The sequence below is a fragment of the Crotalus tigris genome, unplaced genomic scaffold (assembly GCF_016545835.1).
Source record: "Crotalus tigris isolate CLP2741 ecotype Arizona unplaced genomic scaffold, ASM1654583v1 scf7180000017585.4430047, whole genome shotgun sequence".
Classification (NCBI taxonomy): Eukaryota; Metazoa; Chordata; class Lepidosauria; order Squamata; family Viperidae; genus Crotalus; species Crotalus tigris.
Window position 1 is genome coordinate 3,469,153 of NW_024096493.1, and position 7,255 is coordinate 3,476,407.

The 7,255-nt window shown below is 39.6% G+C and overlaps 1 non-coding gene across 1 annotated transcript; it reads right to left on the minus strand.

Annotated features, from left to right (window-relative positions):
* Window positions 1-5,926: 5,926 nt before the first annotated feature.
* Window positions 5,927-6,028, minus strand: LOC120316302. Its single transcript, XR_005558912.1, has one exon. It is a non-coding gene; the product is annotated as a U6 spliceosomal RNA (small nuclear RNA).
* Window positions 6,029-7,255: the final 1,227 nt, after the last annotated feature.

The window sequence follows — 7,255 nt, forward strand, 5'->3', positions numbered from 1 at the left end:
CTTTGTTTTGCAACAGTCATTCTATTGTTTGCAAGTCTTCGTATTTTGTGATGTTCTCCAGCTCTTTCTCTTCTCTTCTACTGTCTCCAGGTACTGTCACATCCACTATCCAGATGTTTTTGTTATCAACAATTGTTAAATCTGGAATGTTATATGTAAGGTGACCAACCGTCCTCCTTTAGGGAGTTCTGTCCTCCCTCGAAAAGTGTCCTCCTATATGTCCTCCTTTTTGATATTTGAAGACTAATCTGCAGGGCTTTTTTTCCCTCATAGAACGCTCAGAGTGGCCTTCTGGCACCTTTTTTTGATGGTTCTTTTTTTCAACTTTTGCATGAGCTGTGCTACTCCCCTATTGGCTTTCAAAAGCCAATAGGAATTGCTACTGAGTGTGCCAAAACACCCAGCTGGCAAACTTTGCACATGTAAATTGTCTGCAGCGAAGGTGAATTGGCAGGAACTTTGCACCCCTCCCTGCTACCCAACTACACCATCTCCTAGTTAGTCCCGAAGATACCTGGAGGAGACTGGAGCGGTGACACCATGGTAACTTTCTCTTGATCTTCGCCCCTGCTAGGGCAATAATGGCTGCAGGCGCAAGGGGCAGGGGCGGCAGGGCTGCTGGTGGTGGGGGTGTGAGGGGTGGCGGTGGTCAGCTGCCCCGTGCTGTGGGAGCTGCGGGGCCTGCTCTACATGGGGCTGCACGGGGGCGGCGGTGGTGCTGGCGGGGTGGCTGCAGGCGGGGTGTGTCAATGGTGGGCTGCCCCCCCAGGGCCGGAGCCAGTGCAGCTGGTGCTTTGGGAGTCGCGGGGCCCGCTGTACATGGCGGGGCAGCAGTGCCGGGGTGCAGCATGTAAGCATAATTACAATCTAAAATGTTATTGTTACAAATGTTTTTATTATGCATTTATCATATTATAGTGTATTCTGTATTATTGTTGCAATGAATAAAATGTTTCTTTTATTTACGATATTTTTTTCTTCAATTTATTTGTGTCCTCCTTTTCATTGTAAAAAAGTGGTCACCTTAGTTATATGGCAGATGCTTGTCTATCTGGATTCTAAAAACATAGAACACTTTAGCATTGCAGTGGGCCATTCTAGGCCTGGGAGGCCTCCTCCAGGCCTCTGAGGCCTAGAGTGGACTCCTGGAAGCCAACCGATTCTCCAAATGCAGCAAAATTTAGCTACTGGTTCTACTGAACCGGTGCAAACCGGCTGAATCCCACCACTGATAGCAGTCCCAGCTCTAGAAACACCAATGAAAAAAGTGTGGTCCACCATGATATGATCTGCAGAACTACCTCCTCTGCTGAAATGGAAATATGATAAATAGAAAATAACTGGTATACATACCATTTGATGTTATAGTCTTTTAAAGCTGAGCTTTGGTAAGTAGTATGCTTAATCAGTTTAAATAAAGCTTAGTTTTTATTTATTTTTGAAGCTTACCTATTGCTTTCCAGTGCTTGGCACCAGTGTTCAGTCCTAACTGCATTATACATGCTGTGTTTTTCAAAAAAACCGCAAGCGGGATTATGGAGATTTGTAAAATAAATATTTTTTCTTTAAATATTCTTTTGTAAACATTCCAGTATACAAAATATCAGCAGTAAGTGAAACTCCCAGTGTGTCTATTGATTGCCCTTTTCTGATTTTTTTTTTTTTGTCTTTTGCAATACTAGAAGATACGAAGATTTAGTCTACCTGATCGGCAAAACCCAGCATTTACCATTTCAAGTCCTATAGAAGTCATGAACTTTCTAAGGAGATAGATAACTCTGCAGAACCATATCAAAAAAGTTCTTTCTGATATCAACAAAGAGACAAAATGAGTATTTTTTTAAAAAAAAAGGATAAAAGTTTTTTTTTTTAGGATGGCACCTTACAATTTATGTTCTATTTCATTTTTAAAACCATTAGTTTTTCCTTTTGTCTTTGGACATGGTCTAGACTAGGGGTCTGCAACCTGGACAATTTTAAGACTTGTGGACTTCAGCTCCCAGAATTCTGGGAGCTGAAGTCCACAAGTCTTAAAGTTGTCCAGGTTGCAGACCCCTGGTCTAGAACGTAGAAATGAGTTTAACACTGCTGGAAGAGAATTATGATTGACAGGTAGATTGACATGTGTACAGGTAGTTCTCAACTGACCACGATTGGAACCAGAATTTTCATTGCTAAGCAAGATGGTTGTTAAGTGAGCCTGATTTTATAATATATATATTTTTTGCCACAGTTCCCATGGTCACATGATTAACATTCAGACGTTTGGCAACAGGTTCACGTTTATAGCAGTTACAATATCTGGGGTCATGTGATCACCTTTTGCAAAGTCACTGGGGAAGCCTGGTTCACTTAACAACCGTGTCACTAACTTAATCTGCAGGGATGCACTGAACACCTGTGGCAAGAAAGGTCGCAAAATAGAGCAAAACTGACTTAACAACCATCTCACTTAGCAACAGAAATTTTGGGCTCAATTGTGGTCATAAGAGGAGGACTGTCTATAAACACAAATAGATAGGAGTGAATCCTTTTTCGTCCTGCTCTGCAGATTTTTTTTTTTCTCTCTTCAAGCACTGAGAAAGACAGAGAGGGATGTAAATGGCTGCAATGACAAAAGATCCCAAATGCAGAAAATAATAATGATAATGATGATGATAATGACGATGATAATAATAATAGTAGTAGTAATAATAATAATAATAATAATAATAATAATAATAATAATAAAGTTGGAAGGGACCTTGGAGGTCATCTAGCCCAACCCCCTACTCAGGGAGGAAACCCTATACCATTTCAGACAAATTGTTGTCCAGTCTTTTCTTAAAAACTTCCAGTGTTGGAGCAGTCACAGCTTCTGGAGGCAGGTTGTTCCACTGGTTAATTGTTCTAACTGTCAGGAAGTTTCTCCTTAGTTCTAGGTTGCTTCTCTCCTTGATTAGTTTCTATCCATTGCTTCTTGTCCTGCCTTCAGGCGCTTTAGAGAATAGCTTGACTCCCTCTTCTTTGTGGCAGCCCCTGAGATATTGGAACACTGCTATCATGTCCCCCCTCATTCTTCTCTTCATTAGACTAGACATACCCAATTCCAGCAGCCGTTCTTTATATGTTTTAGCCTCCAGTCCCCTAATCATCTTTGTTGCTCTTCTCTGCACTCTTTCTAGAGTCTCAACATCTTTTTTACATCATGGTGACCAAAACTAGATGCAGTATTCCAAGTTTGGCCTTACCAAGGCATTGTAAAGTGGTATTAATACTTCACGTGATCTTGATTCTATCCCTTTGTTAATGCAGCCTAGCACTGTATTGGCTTTTTTAGCAGTTGCAGCACATTGCTGGCTCATATTTAAGTGATTGTTCACTAGGACTCCAAGATCCATCTCACAGTTGCTACTAGATATAGTATATGTCTAGATATACTAGATATATAGTATATCTAGTATATCTATATACTAGATATACTAGAATAGATATAAACAGTGCTCAGGCTTGGTTTATGGTCCAGGAAGCTGGAAAATGCAGGACTGTGTTAGATGGATTTCCCATTTAACCTATCGTGGCTCCGATCTTCCATTTAAAACAACGCATAGTAGTTATTATAACAAATAATTGTTGGCAACACTTTGGGGAAAAGACTAAAGCTTTACTCCTTGAATTATTATCTCGGGAGCCGTAAACTGCAGCAATGTACAATGTAGGCAATAGATACAAAGTTCTAAACTTCAAATGAGATGGGATCCCATGATTGCAAAAGGAAGGGCACCTTGATTATTTCATGAGATAAAGTTAATTGAAGAAAGTTTGATTAGTGACCTCCCCCCCACCCACCCCCATTTTTGGTAAAGTCATTTGAAAGAGTAAAAAAGATGAAGAAAAACCAAAAGGAAAAATAATTGGAGGATTAGCTTTTCTTCCCCTCTCCCCACTACGGATAGTATTATGATAGCCTTATGAAAGGAGAATTAAAACCCTGATTTACAGCCGAAAAGGCACGTTAAAAATAGCAACATCAATGTGTCTTTAATCAGTATGCTTTTTTAAAGAATTGTTTTAATATCAGTTCATCAGATATATGGAACCATCACGCATAATCAAAATGCAAATTGGCACCACCCATTTGTAATCTGGACGGAAGAGAGGAAGACGTGCAACATGCATAATTTTTTTCCCTATACATAAAATACACTCTGGGAAGCCCAAGACATGGAGGAAAGTCTAATTTCCATCAGACATTACTGTCACTTTCTTTCATTTACTACTCAGCTCACAGGTTGTTTACCTCTAAAGGTGAAACAGGAAAAGACCAATTCCTAATATCTTGAAACCTTAAAATGTCAATCAATGCGGTGCAGAAAGATAACTGACAAGAGATAAGTTTGCCTTCTTTTCCATGAAGAGAAATAGAAACTAGAACTTCATTTAAGTTGTAGAGCATTATTACTTCATTCTTAGATGTAGAGCATTGAGAAATCAAGGAAATCTACGTGGACACTAAGAGGTTCCCATAAACTGGATGGCACTAATCAATCAAGTACAGGTAGTCCTTGACTTATGACCACAATAGGGACCACAATTTCTGTTGTTAAGTGAAATGGTTGTTAAGTGAATCATATGCAATTTTATGACCTTTTTGGGCCTTAGTTGTTAGGTGAATCCTGGCAGTTAAGTCAATCACACAGTTGTTAAGCAAATTCAGCTCCCCTTATTGAGTGTTGCTTATCTGAAGCTGCTGAAAATGTCATGATTGGCGAGCACGTGACTCTGGGACATTGCAACTATCATAAATACATGCCAGTTGCCAAACATCTAAATTTTGACAATGTGACCATGAGGATACTGGGATGGTTGTAAGTGTGAGTCCTGATTGTAACTCCTTTTTTTTTCAGTGCTGCTATAAGTTCAAATAGTCACTAAATGAATGGTTGTAAGTCAAAATCTAATTTGTTACATTTTCCATGCTGCAAGACATACTTTTCTTAGGAAGATAAGGTGGTGGTTTTCCTCATTTTACCCTAATAACAACTCTGCGAAGATGACTGAAATTGAGAGATGGTGAATGGTCCCAAGTAGCCTATCTGGTCTCCCAGATCTGATTCCAAACTTCTTAATCCTCTCTCATCTCTCTCTGTCAAACTCACACAAGATTTTGTATGTAAAGCAAACCTTCCTTCATCTTCCGGACATTTACTATCATTTACTTTCCATTAATGCTTGTCTGTCACTTAGAAACCTCCTATGTTTTTCTTGCTTCCAGATCCTCCTAACAATGATATGAGAGGAAGAGGAGAAAAGAAACAGAATAACAGAGTTGGAAAGGACCTTGGAGGTCTTCTAGTCCACCCCCCTGCTCAGGCAGAAACCCTAAACCAATGGTTCTCAACCTTTTTAATGCCGCGACCCCCAACCCATCGTAAGTCGAGGACTACTAAACTGGTCGTAAGTTGAGAACTACTCAACTGGTGCAGCACCGTTTGCAGAATGGGACTTTTGGCGGGCTCAGCAGGGGAGAGACAGCCTGGACAATTCCTATTGGCTTTTGAAAACCAATAGAATTAGACTCTATTCATAAGGTTGACTCAGCCTTCCATCCTTCCGGGGTAGGTAAAATGAGGACCCAGATTATTGGGGGCAATGTAAATATATATATACATTGCTTACTGGTGTACACCGCTTAGAGAGTGCTTGCACTTAAAGCGGTATATAAGTCTCATAAATAAATAAATAAATAAATTCAAGAGAGTCTATTCTATTGGCTTTCAAAAGCCAATAGAATAAAAGGGAGTAGCACAGCTAAGGAAAAGGGGGAAAAAATGGTGGACTGCGTTGTTTGGCGACCCCCGTGAAATGGTCGTTCGACCCCAAATGGGGTCCCGACCCACAGGTTGAGAACCACTGTCCTAAACCATTTTAGACAAATGGTTGTGCAAAAAATATGGAATGCTTCATGAATTTGCATGTCATCCTTGCACAGGGGGCATGCTAGTCTTCTCCATGTTGTTTCAATTTGTGCTGCCAAAGCGAAGAAGGGACCTGACTTTCTGGAGTTGAGAAATAGTTACAAAGAAGACAGCAAAACCATCCTGTTTTTGAATCAATATATTTTTGATGATTGTTTTTTCCCCATTTTTTTTTTACAAAATGCTTAATAGTAAATGAGAGAAATGTTTGTGGTAAGAATTGTACGGCCCATTCTTATATTTCCTGTTGTCCCACGATAAATATCCTGTACTGGTAAATGAAATCAGAGCACTTACAAAAGGTGTTCAGGATACAGAAGGATTATTATAAGCTCGGGAGAGAAAAGAGATTTACAGAGTTCACACTGAAATCAGCCTTTCTTGAATACAAAAAGCACTAACAAGAAGCACTCAGCTGTCCTTGAAATTTAGAGAAAAGTGTTGACATCCTCATTTTCCCTGTTTTTTTTAAAAAAAACAACTTAACAATTACCAATAAGTCCTAAGAGTTACCAAGTTCTAGAGGTTTGCTATAACATGTGTAGAGTAAGATATAACCTGTGTTTGTTTGTGCATTTTAAATAGTGCCTTATTAACCACATAATAATAATGATCTTAAAACAACTTATCAGACCCAAATGTCATGTGGCCTTATTTGTATTCCCTTCTCATAAATCCTCCCAAGCAGATATACCGTATATACTTGTTGTCAGCTGTATTTGTCACAGCACTTGCTGTCTTTGGCCCATTTTTCAGTATGCTGTTAGACTTGATTTATCATGGGGTGTCATTCCTGCCATTTTCTTTGCAAATCTCCCTCCCCTGCCTTGAAGGAAGAAGTCATCTAGTTGGGAAGAATCCGAATGGTGGAGAAGAGAGCTAGATAATCAGAGACTTGGTTGATCACTCTTTCACAAGGCAATTCTACTCTGGCTATAGATTTTTTTTTTTAAAGGTGGGGGGATTGTGGTTTCAAAGTCTGAGAGAAAGTAATCACACCCTTAAATACATAAATCAATACAGTCTGTGCCGTTAAATAGAAAGCTGCACTTTTCTTATGTTACTTTAATCTGTTTTATTAGAGTGAAGTGAAGCTCCTCTGGCAATCAGAATGCAGAAGGCGGCTATCCAATTATCACTTTATAAAACCATTCATAGGAACGAATACAAAGGCAGCAACTCAATCCCGCACACGTATATTCATTCTCCTGTTGGATAAGGACTCAACAGGCAGGTCAGTCTTTCAATGGCTTGGTCCGCCACTGCAGCATCTTAGCCATTTAAAAAGAATAATATAA